The 19,012-nt window shown below is 44.1% G+C and overlaps 1 protein-coding gene across 6 annotated transcripts in view; it reads right to left on the bottom strand.

Annotated features, from left to right (window-relative positions):
- CHST3 (carbohydrate sulfotransferase 3) overlaps positions 1-19,012 on the bottom strand; it is a 151,109-nt gene that overhangs the window by 39,625 nt on the left and 92,472 nt on the right. The window lies entirely within an intron of this gene.

Here is a 19,012-nt window from a genome sequence, read left to right as displayed (position 1 = left end):
CCTGACAGATAGATCATTCCAAGTGAAATTAGACAATCACTTATCCGACACCTTCCCAATTGGCACAGGCGTTCCCCAGGGATCTGCACTCACAGCTAAACTATTCAACATATATATGCTACCACTATGCATATTACTAGTGGATCTAGGAATCAACTTCTTCCTATATGCAGATGACATACAATTCTACATACCATTCGACTAGTCATTTGAAAAAACTGCTTCATCCCTGTCCACCTACATGAAGGCAATACAACAAAAACTCTCAACTGAAGCTAACGATAAATACAAAAGAAACTGAAATTATGTGGTTAAAGAGAAAGTCCACATTAATCAAACCACCAACTTTAGACCTCAGAAATTTTAGCATTTCACCCTCTAATCAGTACGAGATCTAGGAATTCAGATTGATGAGAACCTTTCAACGAAAAAACATAGAAGTAAAGTAATGAAATCAGGATACACCAAGCTGAGAATACTACACTGGCTGAAACCATTGCTAACAATACAAGACTTATGTATGGTTTTACAAACACTAATATTTTCAAACATAGATTACTGCAACTCCCTATTACTAGGCCTACCCTCAGGACAACTAAAATCACAACAATTAGTACAAAATGCCTCAGCCAGATTTTTACTAGGGACAAGGAAATTTGACCACATCACCCCCTCGCTGATAGCATTGCACTGGCTTCCTGTACAATCTAGAATCCACTAGAAAGTATTATCTCTAATTTTCAATATCATCATCAACATCAACCCTTGTCCAATAGGAGTAACTCTTCAAGCTTACACCCTGCAGAGAGCCCTAAGATCGCAAAACAAAGGACTTCTAAAGGTGCCCACAATACAGAACACACAGCTAACACAAACAAGAGACAGAATGTTTTTCATAGCAGGCTCCAGATTATGGAACTCTCTTCTAGATTTGCTACGCCAGATAACAGAAAGAAAGTGTTTCAAACGAGAACTAAAAACATGGATTTGTATAAATGCATACGAACTAACGTAAAACTCCAATATGCTAATAACAGAGCTGTCAGAACATAAGACTATGCTAATAAGTATTGAGTGATGTATTCTGAATATAACATGAAGGATAATGTAATGTAAATCTTAGGTTATAATTCTACTTCAAAGCACCTCAATTAGTGTTGATATATCGACCCAGAATATGCATCTACTGTTCAGATGAACTAGTTTTTGTATAAAATTGACCTTGAAATATATCTGTTAGAAAATGTACATGATGTTATATTGACCCAGAACATGAGCATTGAAACAGAATGGGAAGGAGGACCCAACAAATGTAAGACAATATTGTAAACTGCTGTGATCTGATTTTGGAGCAACGGTATATAAAACGCCTAAATACATAAATAAATAAAATAAACAGTATTCTCCCTTCCAACACATGAAAACAAGGCCATCGTTAACTTCTCAATGCTGAAACTATCCAAAAAGGACTTTAGGCTCATCTCTCCAGAGCAATTAGTGCCCACTGTCAAACTGGATGAGAAGCAAAGCTCCTATTTAGCAGTGGCACAATGAACTCAAGACAGTTGCTGTACTGGGAGAAAAAAACCATACAAACAAACAAATGTATGTGCTAAGAAATAAAAATGATAAATTACTGGAATACAGAGGAAGGAGTTCTTTAAAGATAGCTATCTCGGCATCTGGTAGCTGGACTACAATGGTATCGGGAGGGTAACATCTGAATTTATACAAGCAATCAATAATCACAGAGATTTTTTTTTTACTATTTTTGGCCTGCATTCTCCTGCAGCATCTGTTGGTCTTTGGCTCCATGAGCCTCCATTTCCAACTACCCAGGATCTTTCAGACCATCCATCGCAATGGCCAACCTCAGCTCCTGCAGAAACCCAGCTCAAGTGGAACCCGGTATGTGGCTACCAGGCATTGCAAGTGATCAATAGCCCTCCACATGGCAGGGCACAGTTCTTGTCACTCAGCTACCAGGCCGGCCCCACAGGGACATTTTATAGAAAAAAGTAAGAAAATTTTTAATGTATGCGACTATATCTAACTTACAGAAATTTTCAGAGAAATTTCAGCATCTAGCTACATTATAGTCTTTCGTATTAAATGTAATGTGGATATGCAGATCTAGATAGATAGATAGTAAGAAGAGAAATTCTTCAACATTCTTGAACATAAAAAGGAAGATTAAAGCTCTCTAGGACAGTGAAAATACTCCCAAGTTACACACTGTACAGAAAACATGTCAAGCTGTGTAAAACACTGGAGCATTAACAGAAAATGGGACATCTTATAGGCAGGAGTGTGTGTGTCTGTCTGCTAGAAACAGCGCTTCCACCCAGCTCCTGCCACAAAAAGTATTGTATGTAAAAAGAGCTTCAGGAAGCTCCTGGTCAACACTTAATAATTAAAGGCCAGATACGGCAAATCTTATTTCCATAGGGGAAAAAAACCCTTTAGCACTAGGTTTTTGTATGCACACAGGATCCACTCCATAACTTATTGCTTCATGGCTTCTTTTTGGCTAAGATAAAATGTAATTTCAGAGTGTTTGGTAAGAACAAAGCCTTTTGGTTGAGATCAGGAACCTATAACATGAAGGAGTCGGGCTGGGTGAACGTCTTGCTACCCAACTATAATAGAGACACAAAACTAGATCCTGAGCAAACTGGGAGGATTAAAGCTCACATAGAAAAAAAATATATGAAGTTATGGTTCTTGTTTAAAATCGGTAGCACAACGATCAATTCAGAACCCAAAATTCAAGGCCAGTGTAATTTATGACATAATAGGAGTGCCACAGTCCATCCATGACAGGGCTTGGTTGATGTCTCCAGAGTTACTGATGATCAAAACAGTCAAATGACAATGCAGCACCCTCAGCCAGGCCAAAAAGCCTGCATCATCAACAGTCAGAACTTGAGACATAAACAACTGTGCCAATCATACAAAGAAAAAAAAATGTCAAGGCTTTTTCCTTATAATGTTTTGAGTTAGCCAGCAAATCCTGAAATCTGAATATTTCTCCCTCCTGACCGGCTCAATTTCGTCTGGGTAGCTCATTAACTGCACAAGATTTAGCTGGATAAAAAGAGGCAGTGATAGCGACATTCCAGGGACGTGGCACAAAAATGGATTTGCGGCCTGTCTACAGATTTGCTTGTGCTATTATTACTTTGCAAAGTTCTGAAATTTGTGTGTATTTTGGGGAGAATCTGTAGAAATAAGGGTCAGCAAACTGTTAATTTCCTAATGCACTAATCCAATAGCTACCTGATGACTTAATACATTTGCAACTGAATAATTTTAAGTTCTTTCCTGAATTCTCCAAGGTCAGGCTGTGCTCTTAATTCCTGGGGGAAAGAATTCCACATGGCAGGTGCCACACAGGTAAAAGCTCTATTTCGGGTTAATTGCTTGTGAAACTGATGAGCTGGGGGCATCTCCAGTAGCTAAGTCCCAGCTGATCTAAGAGTTTGGGTGGTATTTACTAGTTTAATCTCTCAGCAACAATATTTTAAGTTCTGCATATAACAATTTATGGATCAAGTTCAGAATTTAATTTTAGAACGACTTCTTATTGGCAACCAATGGAAATCAACCAGTACTGGAGAGATGTGCTCTCCTATTCTACTGCCACTTAAAAATCATGCTGCTGCATGTTGGATTAACTGTAAAATATGAACCTACTTTTCTGGTAATCCTACCCATAAACTATTAATTTATTCACTCCTTCACTGTCACATGTTAGTGAAAGGACCAATCCCCTTTTAGGCTGTCCTTTCAAAATTCTGAACGGAGATTGGTCTTTTTACTGACATTTCACAGTGGTGGGGACCAATCGACTTTCAGCTGAAGGAAGGAACAGCCTGTCGGAGGAGGTAGAATCTTCTGGATTCAAAGAGGAGTAGGGGGGTCAGGCTTTTAGAGGGCTTGGATGGCAACTAATGGATTCCAAAGGGTGGGTGGGGGAGTCCATTCAGGCCAATTCAATTTCTTTAAGATGATGGGACTGGGGAGGAAGGCTGTACTTTTTTTTTTTTAAGGTGAATGTTTCGGCATGCTTAAGAGGGTTTAGGAGGGTGGGGGAGTTTGGCTGTGGCCCCTGCTAAGGTATTTTTTTTATGGTAAGGGCAGGATCGGGCTTGTTTTTCTTTTCTTGCATGGGTTTTAAGTTTATGACAGGTAACATGGCCACAGAATAAAAACATCTGTTTAGCATGCTTTTTTTTTAGTTTATTGCATCCCGCAGGGCCTCATTTTAGCAGGTGCATGAAATAAATCCCGTTCTAAAATTTAACTTTGATTTTAGCATGGGTTTTATTACTTTGGCCCCTATGTCAGCCCACAAGTGAAGTAACGTGGTAACCATGCATGAACCAAAAAACTGGCTCAAACGCAATATTCAGGTTTTCAAAAATGCCTCCCAAGCTTCCTTGCTTGGAATGAAATGCACTCATGAACGCCTGCTCCTCCCTCCCCCAATAATTTATTTTGCAGTGACAGGAGGAGTACATGGCCACTGCATTTCTTCCCTGGTGAATGCACACCCCCCACACCCGTGCAGCCCTCCTCTGGCCAGCTAAGAGTCTGCACAGTCTTCCACAGCACCTGTGCTTTTAGCTGGGTGACAAAGAAACACTCCTTGAGGAATATTTGGGTCAGAAGAGGAAAACAGCCAGCATGCATAACATTTATAGACAGCATATGCACTATTATACTCCTCTCCACTGTAAAGCGTGCACTATTTACACTAAGTTTTCAAAGTGAAACTGCCTACCACATGAAAATCAGCAGAAAACACAGGTCATGAAAGCTTTACAACTTTGTAGGTTTTTTGAAAGCTATCAAGGCTGTTCTGTGGTTAAGTATATGCATATTATAAAGGAAGGGGTGAAGAGAGTGACTGTGAAAAGTGATCAGAACCAACTGACCTATTCTGTGTCACTGTACAGAGCCCCAGGCAATCCCGCTGACACCTGCTCTAGAGGATCTGGAATCAGACACAGTGCAAGGGGCTGTCTATCCCACTGGTAACATCTTGCTATTTGATTTCTATTCTGCTTTTTGGCACTTCAAAAGTGGATTACATTTAGGTTCGGTAGGTATCTCTCCAACCCCCAGAGAGTTTATGATCTAAATTTGTTCCAAGGCAATGGAGGGTAGTGATTTGTCCAAGGTCACAAGGAGTGGCAGTGACATTTAAATGCTGGTTTCCCTGGGTTGTAACCTGCTGCTCTAACCACTAGGCTACTCCTCCACTCCCCTGGATGGATGCTTCTCAGGTGACTGAGATATCTGTAGATTTTCTTGATCTTTTAAAGATACAGAACTCTGTTGGCTGAAGGGTTTCCCCAGCTTCCGTCTTTTGTTAACGGTCTTTTAAACGTAAAATACTCCTATCCCAGTCCCATTATCAAAGGAATGTGAAATTATTTTGAAAGCCATTTATTTTAAAAGTTGGAAAAAAAAGCACCACATGCACGCTAGGAGGAGGGAGTTCAGATGCAGGCCTGATCAAGGGCTACTTGTTATGTTCTGTGCTGGAAAAAAAACACAAAGAAAAAAAGCACAAGAGAAGAAAGTGACTTTACAAGAAGCAATGCTGGAAAATTAAAGAAGTGATTATAGTCAAGAATGATGGATGAACATTTTATTTCATTTTTAGCATGCCCCCTTTAAAAATTATATTGCTGGCTCAAAAAAAAATAAAATAAAAGACCCCTTTAGTTTATGAATGCCTCTATTTGCAACAGTTTCCGACGTCTGAACTTTGCTTTGTGTTGCAGACTGAGTGGCATAGACTGCTAACATGTTACACCATGTTTAGTGCCAGTGCCCGGTCTGTCTGAACCACCCCGACGAGAAGGCGTTGGTGTGAGAACGCAGAACAGGGGGCTGGCCACAGCTCCAAGTTCCCAGCACCAGCTCCGGATTCCCAACATGCTTCCCTGTCAGCACTGAGAGGATGGAAGCAGAGCAGAGCCCCTCTCCCGGGCTTTCCGACCTTCAGCAACTGGGCAGGTGTGGGGCGCAAGGCCTCACAGCAACCCGAGTTCAGCTGGGCAGAGTTCTACGCTTATCAGAATACTTTGGCACATTTCTGTTTCGTTACAAGACTGCAGTGGGAAATCAGGGACACAGATTGTCGAATGCATTGGGCAAGTTTAAAAATAAATACACAAAACTGGAGAAAAATGTCTTGAAAGCAGGATAGGGGCTGTAGAAGGGAAAGGTCTGCCTGTGCCAGCTGAGGGAACCAATGCTTATACCCTGAGCAGGACAGCTGTCATTCAAAGATGTAAAACAAAAAAAGATTGCAGAGCTAGGAAATGGAGTTTTTCAGATATGCTGATCTTCCGTGCCAGCAGGCTTTCATGATTTGTACCTTGTTAAGCTGTTTGGACTCTTACAAGGCATTGTCTATGGCTCAGTTCAGATATCACATGGAATCTCGGTTGAAAATTGCTAACTTAATTTTGTTGGATTGTCTGAACTCCGGCCATCGCACCAATCGGTATTCATTCCCAGCCAATAAACCTCATTGCGGATCCAAGGTCCAAAAGGAGTTTGTGAATTCCAGTGAGCCGCAACCTGAGTTACCTGTGTCGTCTGGGGAGTCGGTTAGATCTCTGTTACTTTCTCCGGCTGCGTTGAGGGGGTTAAACTCTGCCCCCTGCCTGCCACAAAAGAAATGTAGAAAACCCTTGCTGGGCCATTTCTCAATCCATCCCCGGCCCCTCCCCACGTTTTTTTATCGCACCCGCCGGATCTTCACGGTCCATACAGCAAAGTGGAACCAGACTCAGGTCACCGATGCCCGTACACCACCAGCAGGGCAGGAGCACCTGGGGATCGCTCCAGGCAGATGGAATAAGAGACTTGCACGTGTGGAAAGAGGGCTCAGGAGGGTGTTCTACATTTCTTTTCTTGTAAGAGGGATGGGGCTCAGGGACCAGCCCAACATGGGATTGTCCGTGGTGTGGAACTGAGCTCTTAGCTGTAACTTCGACTACAACTAAGAAGTTCTGCGTGACATCTGAACGGAGCCCTGTGTGCCTGGATGCTGCCTTTTCCCCCATTATAGCCTATGGAGCCTGGCTGCATGATAATTAGAGGCAGGGATCTGACTGACGTGTGGGCAAGCTCCTTTGACTTCCTGCCCTTGGCATAGGTCAAATTGCCATCGCTCCTTAATCATCCTCCACATGCTTCCACTGCCCAATTCCAGATGCTGTTGACATCAGAGCAAGTTTTCTTGCCCAAAAAAAAATGAATAATGAGTTTAATGAATATTTTAATGAGACAAATAATGCATTTCACTTCATGGAGAGAGACCTGAACAAAATTCCTTATTATATTGGGTTCCCAAGAATTTTCTAACTCAGGATAACAAATAAGATAGAGCTGTTTGCCTCTGCTTCCTTGCCAGCAAATGAACTGACCTCCTCCCTGCCTCCTCACACTATTCCTTCTTTAAGGAGAAATTAACAAGCCAAGTGGATAGAGCACTATCAATAGAGAAAACAGAAGTGGAACCTCCTTTGAAGGATTAGACCAAAGAGATAATACCCAATGTTTTTACTGAATTAATCAGCACAAAAAGGAAAGAAGAATGGAGATCTTAAAGAAATCTATACTGCTGCAATATTTCCAAAGCATACTCAGCAAGCAGCAAAGCCCAAACTAGCAATTTCAAATGTTGCCAAATCATTACCTTTGAAATTCTTTAAGCTGCTTTCTGCAACAACAATAAATCCATTGGAACAGCAACCATTTTGCCATGTGTGATGTCATTTGTCTGTGAGTGTTAAACCTGTACACCGTTATGCTCTAGTGATTCTCACATGGAATGATAGCATACAAAACACTCAAATAAATAAATAAATTAGGAAACCACGGCCCAATTGCATCTGGTGGCTGTGAGTTAAATTTCTGACTCTCTAACTCGACTGAATTTAGGGCAGCTGATTAAAGATTTGTAAAGAATATTCCTAACAACATTTGCATGGACACAGTGTGTAGGTACAATTTGGCCATGTATGTGTCCCAAATATAGTACACCACAATAAAGGGGCCACAGTTTTATGCTAAGGAAAGAGAAAAAGCCCATGAAACATTGAAGAGAGAAACAAATTATGTAGTCATGTATCTTTGGTTTATTCAATAGCTACAAAGTTGGAGACCATTTCCACATTTTTCCCCTTCTGCTTGCTTTATATTGTGGTCACAGCGAAGACCAGAAAGTAACAAGGGTGCTGGTAAGCAGTGCAAGATGTCAAAACAAAAGCAATGGACATTGGGCTTATGATCTGAGCTGCTTTGCTTTAGCAAAAGACTCAGAATACAAGGAAGAGCTTGAATGTCAACATTAGATGTACTGAGTCAAGAAATCTGAATGGGGAAAAAATTCCTGGAAGTGGGGAAAAAGACATTAAGAAATGACCAGACAGAGAAATGTGAAAATGTGAATTCAGAAGAGCAAGAATGATAAATTCCCTCACCCCCTCGAAAGTTTACATAATGACCCAGAATGTGTGCTATATAAACCAGAGATTAAAAAAAAAATTCATAGATGACAGAACAAAAAAGGGAGGCGTTACCTGAGAAGAGAAATCCAAAGGCTGACTGAAATCTCCCATATTCAGAAAAGAGAAACCATTAGTGGCTGTTTTGAGCAACTATTGGTTACATTTTCAGTAAACAAAGAGAGAGACAAGTCAACAGAATGGGGAATGACTGCAAGATGAATGAACAGTCCCAGTATTGTTACTGAATGTGAGGGGCGGAGGGGGAAGAAAAGGGAGGCCAGCACCAGCTCTGGAACAAGCTCCCATCTCTTGAAGGAATGTGACAGAAAGAAAAGGGCAGCTGGATTACTGCAGTAGTCATCAATATCTTGTGAAAAAGCATGAGCTAGTATAAAAACTGATTTATTACAAACAGAGAATGCACAATTAATAAGACGAGTAGCAACAGGAAAGACAGCAGAAGGAAGCCTGCAGGCCCAAGCTCAAGGACTGTATCTGCAACTATATCTGTTCACCGGGACTGACTTATGTGCAAAGCAACGTAAAGCTGTGGGAACAGGCCACTGCTTGGGGATGTATCAGAGAACAGATTAAGCTTGAATCTGGCCATTTCTTCACAAATTTTTATTATTTATACAAAGGTCTGCATACCTTAGCAGACTGGTAAAGAAAACTCACTGCAAAAGTTAAAATGTAGGTAGTCTTAGCATAACCTGGGCTTCTTGTTCCTTGCCCTGGGCCTTCTTATCCCTCCTGAACTTGGTTAGTTATCCTCCTTCTAATGGAAATGTCCTGGATCAGGATTCCCTGCAGATATCTGGAGCTGGTCCCTTAAGATATTCTGAGCCTGCCTCCTGTACATTCCTTCACACACCCTCCTCTTCAGCTCAACTTTCCTTGGTTGAGTACCTGTCTACATTAGAGACATTTCCCTGAAGAGGAAATTGGAATTGGCATTTTTCTTTCCAGCTCTATGCCGCAGCTTGAAGTCAAAGAGTTGGCGAGCCAAGAACCAGATCATGACTCTCCCATTAGATTCTTTGTTTCGAGTGTCCAGACAAGAGGATGGTGATCCATCACAAGGATGAATTGCCATCCCAGCAGGTAATAATGGAAAGCTTCTAAGGCCCACTTAACTGCCAAGGCTTCCTTCTTGATAGTAGAATAATTCTTCTCTCTTGGCTAATGTAGGCCACTGGGTGTTCCTAACCAGACTTTTCCTGGGTTAGGATTGCACCTAAACCTACCTCTGAGGCATCAGTTTGGATGGTGAAGGGCCTGTTGAAGCCTGGACTCATTAACACTTGGTTCTAAGCACAAGGGTCTTTTTACGCTCTGGAACGCCTCTTCTGCCTCAGAAGACCATATGACCTTCTCTGGGGCCTACTTCTGAAGCAGTCAAGTCAGGGGCTTGGCTTTTCCCAAAGAATCTGGGACGAACTTCCTGTAATATCCAACAAAGTCTAACAAGGCTCCCACCTTGCTTTTTGCAGAAATGGCACAGGGTGATTTCATCTATTTTCCGTATTTGAGGATGGACTATCCCCTACCCAAGATGGCATTCTAGGTATTGTATTTCTTGACCCATGATAAGCACTATTCAGGGTAACCATTTGTCCAGCTTTCTGTAGGCTTATTAACACTGCCTACAGTTGCCTCAGATGTGTGTTCCAGTTACTGCTGTAGATGACGATGTCACTGAGATATGCTGCAGCATAGCTCTGGTGGGGGCATAGTAGGCGGATGACCAAGTGTTGAAATGTAGCTGGAGCACGTGAAGTCCAAAAGGCAAGACTACTAATGTCCTTCCAGTGTAGAGAAGATGTTTTCTCTTTTGCTGCCAACGTGAGCAGAACTTTTCAGTATCATTTCATAAGGACAAGCGTGGACATAAACTGGGCTTTCCCCAGGTGCTCATCGATGTGGAACATCGAGTATGCCTCAAGCTTCAAAGCCTCATTGACTTTTCTGAAGTCTATGCAGAACTAGGCACTGCCATCTAGTTTAGGAACTAGTACAATGGGCAAAGACCAGTCTATATTGGTCTCTTATCAAGCCAAATTGAAGCATTTCTTTCACCTAAGTGTCCATCATGTGGCGTCTGGCCTCTGGGATCCGGTAAAATCATTGCTCAATCACTACTCTTGATGGTATAATTATATCATGTGATGCAAGGAGAGTTTGCCCCAGCATATTGAAAAAACCTTCTTATTCCAGCTTACCAGCTAGTCCAGATCCACTTTCTGTGATGCAGAAAGGGTCCCAGAATGGGACTTGTAATGGTCCTGGGGTGCGCAGGACTTCTGGGCCAAAGTCCTCTTCTTGGATAAGGCCACAAGCTAGTGCGACCCAATTCTTTAGAAGATTCACATGGAATATCTGTGCCTTCTTTCATTTGTCCATCTTGGTCACCTTGTAATCCATGAAACTGATTTTCTTCACAATCTCATACATCCCTGCCAGCAGGACAACAGATTACTTTTAGAATACAGTAGTAGTATCAGGACCTGGTCTCTGGGTTGGAAGATTGGACAGTGGAGCAATTATATTCCCGGACTTGGGTTGACTGCACCGTCTCAAGGTGCAAGTGAGTAACTTCTCCTAATCTCTTTAGACATTCCTGCATCTTGACCACATTGTCAACCAGGTTCTGTCCAGAGGTACGTTCCTCTTCCTAGGTCTTGTAGACTACATCCAGGATCCCCCTTGGCCTTTTGCCATATAGTAGTTCGAACAGGGAAAAGCCGTTTAACTCTGGGGAATTTCCGGGATTGAAAACAATACATATAGCAACAAAAGAACTAGTTCTTTCCATCTTCCACAAATAACTTCCTGAGCATCTACTTGAGTGACTTGTAAAGTGTTCCACCAGCCCATCAGTTTGTGAATGGTAAACTGAGGTCTGCAGAATTATTATCCCTAGAAATATACAAACTTGCTTCATCACCTTGGACACGAACAGGGTCTCTTGGTCAGTTAATATTTCATTGGCTACCTCAACCCATGAGAAGACCTCCATCAGGACCATTGCCATGGTCAGCATTTTCATATTTTGCAGTGGTATAGCATCTGGATATTTGGTAGTGTAGTCCAGTATAACTAGAATGTATGAATTTCCTTGGTTGGACCTCTCCAAGGGGTCTACCAGGCCCATAGCAATTCTTTCAAAGGGACTCTCTATAATGGGCATTGGTACCAGGGGAGCTGCCCTATCACCCAGGCTTCATTAGCTGACAGGTAGAGCAGAACTGACAATAGTCTGTGATTTCCTGGTACAAGCCAGGCCAATAAAAACTGAGCTATTCAGGTTTCTCCTCCCCCAAGTTGCCCCAGGAGGTGGCTGTGGGCTAACTGGATCACTGATTGATGGTAGGGTTGGGGTACCCAGAGTTATCCACATGTCTTGCCTCAAGATTCCTCTTTGATACTCAGTATATTAAATCCTTCTTCAATATGAAGAAGAGGGGGAGTTGGATTAGTGCCTCCCATCTCTGAGACTAACTCTCCATCTACAACTTGTATATGATCTGGAGGTAACATAAGGGTTTTGTCTTCTCTTTGGGTCTGTCTATAGTTACTTGGATTCCCTTTCCCCCACCCAGTCTGGGGGGACAACTATGGACTCCGGAGTAAGTTTGGGACCTTTGTTTGAGTTATACACACTGTCCATGGCAGCCTCTAAGTGCTGAGAATAGTTCTGCTTCTCCTTCCTGCACTGTCTATGGGGCTTAGGTATCTTGGGGTTTGAAACATATAGGTCAGGGTCTTCTAATGGGTAGATCTCCAGGAATGACATTTCGTTCTTGTCGGAGCCAGCTGGACTGGCCGTAAGGAAGCTCCAGAGAGTCCCAAAGTCTGGATCATCCCGTCCCAGTACATCAGAATAAGGGGCCATGGGAATACTCCAACTTTGATTTCAATTTGTCCAATTAGTGTCTTCAATGCAACCTGGCTGATTGGATATTGGTGTTGGTCCTCATGGATACAAACATGGGTCACTGTCGTCTTCTAGTTGATTTGAATCCTCTTGATCAAATCCCTCCAGATGAGGGTTTTTATACTTCCCAAATCCACAAGGTCCTGCATAGGGAAGCCATCCAGTTCCACTGAGACAAAGAAGCTGAAAACCTCAAGCGGGGAATGTCCACAAAGATGCAGATGTGGTGTGTCTCCAACTGATGTCCATAGGTTCAACCCCTATGCATTGACAATCACAGGCAAAGTGACACCTCTCTCTACAGGTAAAACAAAGTGGGGGACCTGGGCCCAGCAACTGTGGTAAAGAACCAAGCCTAACTTGCTCCAAAGGTTGTTGCAAGGGTCTTGCATTTGGTCTGCAGTGTTCAGGGCCCTGTGAAGATCGCCTCTCTGGCAGTCATAGCTGCTTGGGCATCAACTGGGCTTGGAAAAAGAAATCAGCTACCTCTAAGACGGTCTCCAGGTTGAGTTTCAGATGCTGATATACCCACTTTCGCATAAGGCGGTCTAGGCCATCTAGAAACTGCTCCAGTAAGACTAACCACTACTTCGAGATCCTGTCTTTCTTTCTAGCTGTAGCCATTTCCAGCCGATATCTTTATGGTGATAGAACAGGATCCTTGGATTCTCCCTGGGCTGGAGGATTCCCCCCTTAAAGTGCTGCCTATATACTTTGGGCGTACATCTGGACCGTTTGAGGACAGCAGCCTTAACCTCTGCATAGCTGGCCCTGCCATCTGGATTCACAGCTTAGAATGCAGCCTGGCTGCTGCCTGTAAGCAGCTTGCCTAGATAGGTAGTCTGTGACGATTCTGGGCACCCCACCAGCTGGGCAGTTCTTTCAAAGTTGATATGGAAACAGGATTTTCTCCTGGCACCATTTTAAGTATTACTGGCGATATGGGTGGTAGCCAGGATGAAGCAATCTGCATTGCTTGTGCCCAGAACCTTCTGCCTTGAGCCTGCCCCCCCCCCCCCTGGTCCTGGCTCAGGCCCCGACCTCATTCACTGAGACGCTGCTTGTGGCCCACCAAGTCTCTACTCCTCTCGGCCGCGAGTGGTATAGGCTCCGCTTGTGGCCCCACATGGCTGCTCTTCACTGCCCCCCTAATGTCTGGCACCCAAGATGACCGCCTACTTCACCTAATGGGACACAAAGGCCCTGCCATGGAGTAAAGGGGGATTTACACATGGGGAAGGAAGGGGTCTTTTCTGAAGAGAAATGGAAGTGCCATTTATGGACAGTGGAGGAGAGTATCCTGCACGGGTGGGGGGATCTATGTTGGGTGGCAAGGGTATCTTTGGCAATGGGGGGGGAAGGGGAGAGGGAACACTTGGGGCTAACTGCCTCTTTCTTCATTGTGGACCAGGTGCCTGCTAATGTTTGTTATTGCCACAGGTAACATATACGTGCTCCCAACTGCCAGAACATGCATTACCATAAATGTGGGTGTCACAATCTGGCAGGTTAGAATCAGGGAGCATTCCTGCAGAAGTGGCACAGGACTGGAGCTGGTCTTCTGCCTAACCAGTCCCCTCCCCCGCAGGTTGCACCCTTGGGTTCTAGAAGCCGGTAAGATTTGTCTTCTGCAGAACTTCATGGAAGGAGTAGGCACGGACTGGAAGCTGTGTACAGGTTGGGAGCTGGAGTCAGGCACAGGCTGGAAACTGGATCCAAGTACTGGCTGGGAGCTGGATCTAGTCACTGGCTGACAGTTGGATTCAAGCACAAGCTGGGACCTGATCCATGCACTAATGGTAAGGCTGGTACTGAAGACAGGCAGGGGCTAGATTCAGGCAGGGCTGGATGCAAGGCTGGTACTGAGGACAGGAGGGGCTGGATACAGGCAGGCCTTGAGCCAAGGACAAGAGCAAGGCCTGGGATACAGACAAGGGACTGAACTGGATTGGGCAGGACAAGGACAGGACTGGACTAGACAAGGGCTAGGACATGCAACAGTAAACAAGAAAGTCCAACAGGGCACAAGACTAGGCAAGATAATCCTAGTAGGCTCAAAGGCTGCAAGGCAGGACAGGTAGGCCCAGAAGGCCACTAAGCAAGGCAAGGAGGCCTGGAAAGCCACAGAGCAAGGCAGGAGGCCAAGACAGATCACAAGGGAAGGCAGAAGGTCTGGGTAGACTACAAAGCAAGGCAGAAGGTCAAGGTAGTCCACATGGCAAAAACAGCAAGCCTAGGAGGCTGTAAGGCAAGGCAGAAGGCCTGGATAGGCCACAAGGCAAGGTAGAATAGCAAAGAAGAGGTGGCCAGTTCAAGGAGATGAGGTGACTCAATGAAGAAGTACAGAGGGACTGAACAGGCTACGTTAAGTAGGCCTGGGGCTGAGGCATCAGGTGATCAGCAAGGAGGTAACTTGCATAGCTGGGAGCGGGGTTCCCTGAGGACCCCTGGTGAGGAGAGGCTGCGCAACTGGCGGAACCATAACAGAGGGATTCAGTAAGGGCTTAATGCTTTTTAGTAAATGCCACATTCACGGGGAAAGGCATTCGGCTCCACAGTAATTAAAAAACTAATGTAACCTAGTTCAGTGGCCTTGTGTAAGCAACAAAGCCTTTTCTTGCAAATAAAAATAAGAATTTAAGTAAATTTAGGGGCCTTTTACTAAAAACATGCTTTGTTATTATAAACTGAAAAGGCCCACTGGACAGATAAAAAAAAAAGTGATCTCAGCTGGGGGTAGGTAAGTGAGTGGGAGGGGAGTTAGGTGTGAAGTGGGTTAGTGGATGGGGGCTTAAGTGGGTGGGGGATGTTAGTGGGTAGGAGGATAGAAGTAGCAAAGTGTGTGAGAGGGTCCCAGGGCAGAGTCTCCTGGCTCGGGGGTTCCAAACTCTGGTATCTGAGTGCTTAACTCACTGTTCCTTTTTTTTTTCAAGACGTAGACTCCTGGGTTAGAGATGGCATAAAATCAGCTCACATTTTTGGGCCAGTTCGTCTATGGTACCATGCCAGTACAGTCCTGGACCTGGGGTTCCTAGGTGTGGTGGTCCACTCTAGACTTGGGAAATCTGAAACTCAGCTACTTTAAGGTTCGGGACCATGCTGGCATAGCACCGTAAACTAACACTAGACCCAGAAATTTGAGTTAACGTTACTCCACTTCTGACCTAGGAGTTAAATTTCCAGCATTGCATAAATGTGTGTTTACACATTTCCCAGCACTGGGGAGTAATAGCTAATTTCTTCAGAAACATGGGATTTACATAGAGGAGCGCCAATTTGTTTGCACAAATGCTGCTCATGTTTGTGTACACATATTTTGTGCACTAAAATCAGTAAATTGTTAATCATACAAAAATGTGCTCACTAACATGAATAAAAATGTGTGCTCAGCCTAGTACATCTTATCACATCGGCCTCTTCATCAGAGTCTAATGTTACAGCTACAGTAAGTTATCCTTACAATGGCATGGGAGGTACAATGCAAGCGGGGGGCTATGGAAAGCACGGCCAACTGCACACCTGGGGAATGAATGAACTAACGAGACCCAGATCTGCATGATGCGGGGGTTTGCAGATGGGCTCTTTGGAGGATATGATGCAAGCGCTTAGGGCTCATGTAGGCGCATAGAGGAAAACTGTCCGACTGCAGGAGGACTTTGACAAAATTGAAGAGTACTAGCTAGTTTTGGAAAAGGAGATTGTAGGCAGTAGGTCAGAAGAAGAGTGGCCTGATGTAGGTAGATGAGTGCAGTTAGAAGTAGCACAAGGAAAAGAGGCACCAACTCACTTATATGGGAAAGGTTAGTTGGGAGCACATAGTGCAAGGATGCTGGAGTGCATCACTTTCTCCGGAGCCCTGAGGACCTGTCCATTCAGTGGGGGAGTAAGAGCAGTCAGTTTGTAGTGGTATGGGATTTGACAAGCAGGCTAATCCTGTTCAATTATTTCACGAATGAGCACCTAGGAGACATCACATCTAGTGTGGACATACTGCTAAGCTGATAATGACCTTGTCAGTCATGATGCAAGCTGGAGACAGGCACTGCTACGCAATTACCGAAAACTGTATGCAAAGTGAAAGGCAAGGAGAGCCAAGGTAGCAATTTTAGAAACACTGCCCATGTCACATGGTACACCAGAGAAAGGGAGATTACATAAATCAATGAACAGCTCTAAGTGGGGTATAGGAAGGAGAGTTTTACATGTAACCACACTGGAGAGTGGTACCTAGACAAGTAAGTGCAGGACTTGTTAAATTAGGGGAGCGAGGAGGAGTTAGTGAGTGAGACTGAGACGCATTGCCTGGATATATCATCTAGTACAGGGGAAATTGATTACTAGAGGGTGACAAAAGGGGAGAAAGAGCTGAAGGGAGCTGGAAATGAAATTCTCATCAGTAACAAAGGCAGCCAACTTCAGCCGGACAAGAATGAATTACTCTATTATCCAGACCTAATGCCTTCTTTATTTTATTAGGTATGTTCTGTTGCAAGCTGCTTACGGTATTTGCATAAGCAGATTATTAAATAAAGAAACAAACCCTCTTTAAGGGATACTTATTTATTTAGAAGTGAAATTGACGTAAGGGTACAGGAACATCCCAGCAATGGCAGGTTATGGTGAGCAGTGAGTGAAGAGTAGGAGTCTGTGTCTTGCTGGGAACCTGGGAGGGCAGCAAGGAGCAGAGGCCTGGTGTGGGGGTTCCCATTTTTTTTTTTTGGTCTGTAGAAGAGGAAGGATCTCTTCTGCAAATGGCTTCAGACCCCCAGAATTTGTGAGTATGCTGAGGAATTTCAGGATGGACTCTCTGCTTTCTTCCTTGGGGTTTAGCAAGAAAAGGCGTTTGAGAGAAAGAGTAGGGTGGCCATTGATCTGAGGCGACGCTAAGCAGCATAAGAACTGTGTCTGCACACGGGACTTTGGAAGTGCTGAAAGAACTGCAAGCTGTTTCTAACTTCTGCATTGTGGGATTTTGTCTTTGCATATTTTCTTGTATCTGCTGGAACTTTGACAAGTTCTTCAAGTAAACTTCCCTTCTGTTTTGGAGCACAACCTTTGGAGCGGACTGCTTTATGTTGTGGACTGTGTGAACCTCTTAGCAGCTGTGCAGGTGGATTCCTGTCCCCAGTTCACAGACAATGTGTCTCCAACTCCGCACTGAGTGTCCAGTGCTCATCAGGAGTTACGTTTATAAACTGCATAATCCAAAAAGCTCCACGCGATGTGCAGTAAAAGAAAGCACAAACCACAGGGCCAGATTTTAAAAGCCCTACGCGCGTAAATCCAGCGGGGTTACGCGCGCTGAGCCTATTTTGCATAGGCCCAGCGACGTGTGCAAGCCCCGGGACGCGCTTATGTCCCGGGGCTTGAAAAAGGGGGCGGGGTGTGGGCGGTCCAGGGCAGGGCGTGGCCAGAGGCCTCCGTAGGGCCTCTTGGCTGGCGCGCACAACCTACGCCTGCCCAGAGGCAGGTGCAACTTGAAAAATAAAGGTCAGGGGGATTTAGGTAGGGCTGGGGGGTGAGTTAGGTAGGGGAAGAGAGGGGAAGGTGGGGGGGTGGAAGGAAAGTTCCCTCCGAGGCCGCTCCAATTTCGGAGCAGCCTCGGAGGGAACAGGGAAAGCCATCAGAGCTCCCCTAGGGCTCGGCGCGTGCAAAGTGCACAAGTGTGCACCCCCTTGTGCGCGCTGACCCCAGATTTTATAACATGTGCACAGTTGCGCGCGCATGTTATATAATCGGGCGTAGATTTGTGCGCGCCGGGTTGCACACACAAATCTACGCCCGTGCGTAGGTACTAAAATCTGCCCCACAATGAACAACCAACCCATGAACAACCATAAAAGCAGAATAAAACTAAAAGTGCATAACCTTAAGTAAGAACTAAAATATCATAAAACTCAAAATTAGCAATCAATAAAACAGACTGAAAACTAACATACATAACCAACTAATAAAGCAATCATTCAATTAAGGTTTCACCCTATAATTATAATCATTCATTGCATTCCAAAGCATGCAAAAATATAATTGTTTGCCTCATGCTATCAAAGCAAAACTCTAAACACACCTTATTGTGAGTTACCATACTGATGCACTAAATACTGGAATCCCAAAGCACTGCTTCTAAAACCAAAAAAATACATCTAGCTTGTTTGCATGTGTTTAATTGTTTTGATATGAGTTTGTTTTCAAGTTTCAGAATAGCCATTTTGAGATTTGCCAAAGAGTTATGAAAGCTGCTTAATCACTGGCAACTGTTCAACCAGACATGCAAATGGGATTATTGCTAGAAGTGTTGCCATGAACATGAGACTGGTTGCTTAATTTCCTCTAACCATTAGGCTGCAATTAAATCATAGGCATTATGTGCTTTCCTCGATGCAGCATGGAAGCTCAGATTTCAGACACAAATAAAGAGAAATCAGCTCTTTGGTGAGAGAGGGAATTCTATACCATGAGGATGTTATGGCAGAGAGGAATCCAGATGCTGACTACCAAATTTCATCATGCTGTCCGGGGAAAAACTAGTTTACCCGCA

Source organism: Rhinatrema bivittatum, chromosome 7, assembly GCF_901001135.1.
Source record: "Rhinatrema bivittatum chromosome 7, aRhiBiv1.1, whole genome shotgun sequence".
Classification (NCBI taxonomy): Eukaryota; Metazoa; Chordata; class Amphibia; order Gymnophiona; family Rhinatrematidae; genus Rhinatrema; species Rhinatrema bivittatum.
Note: the sequence above shows the minus strand (reverse complement) of the source record. Positions and strands in the feature narration are given on the sequence as shown.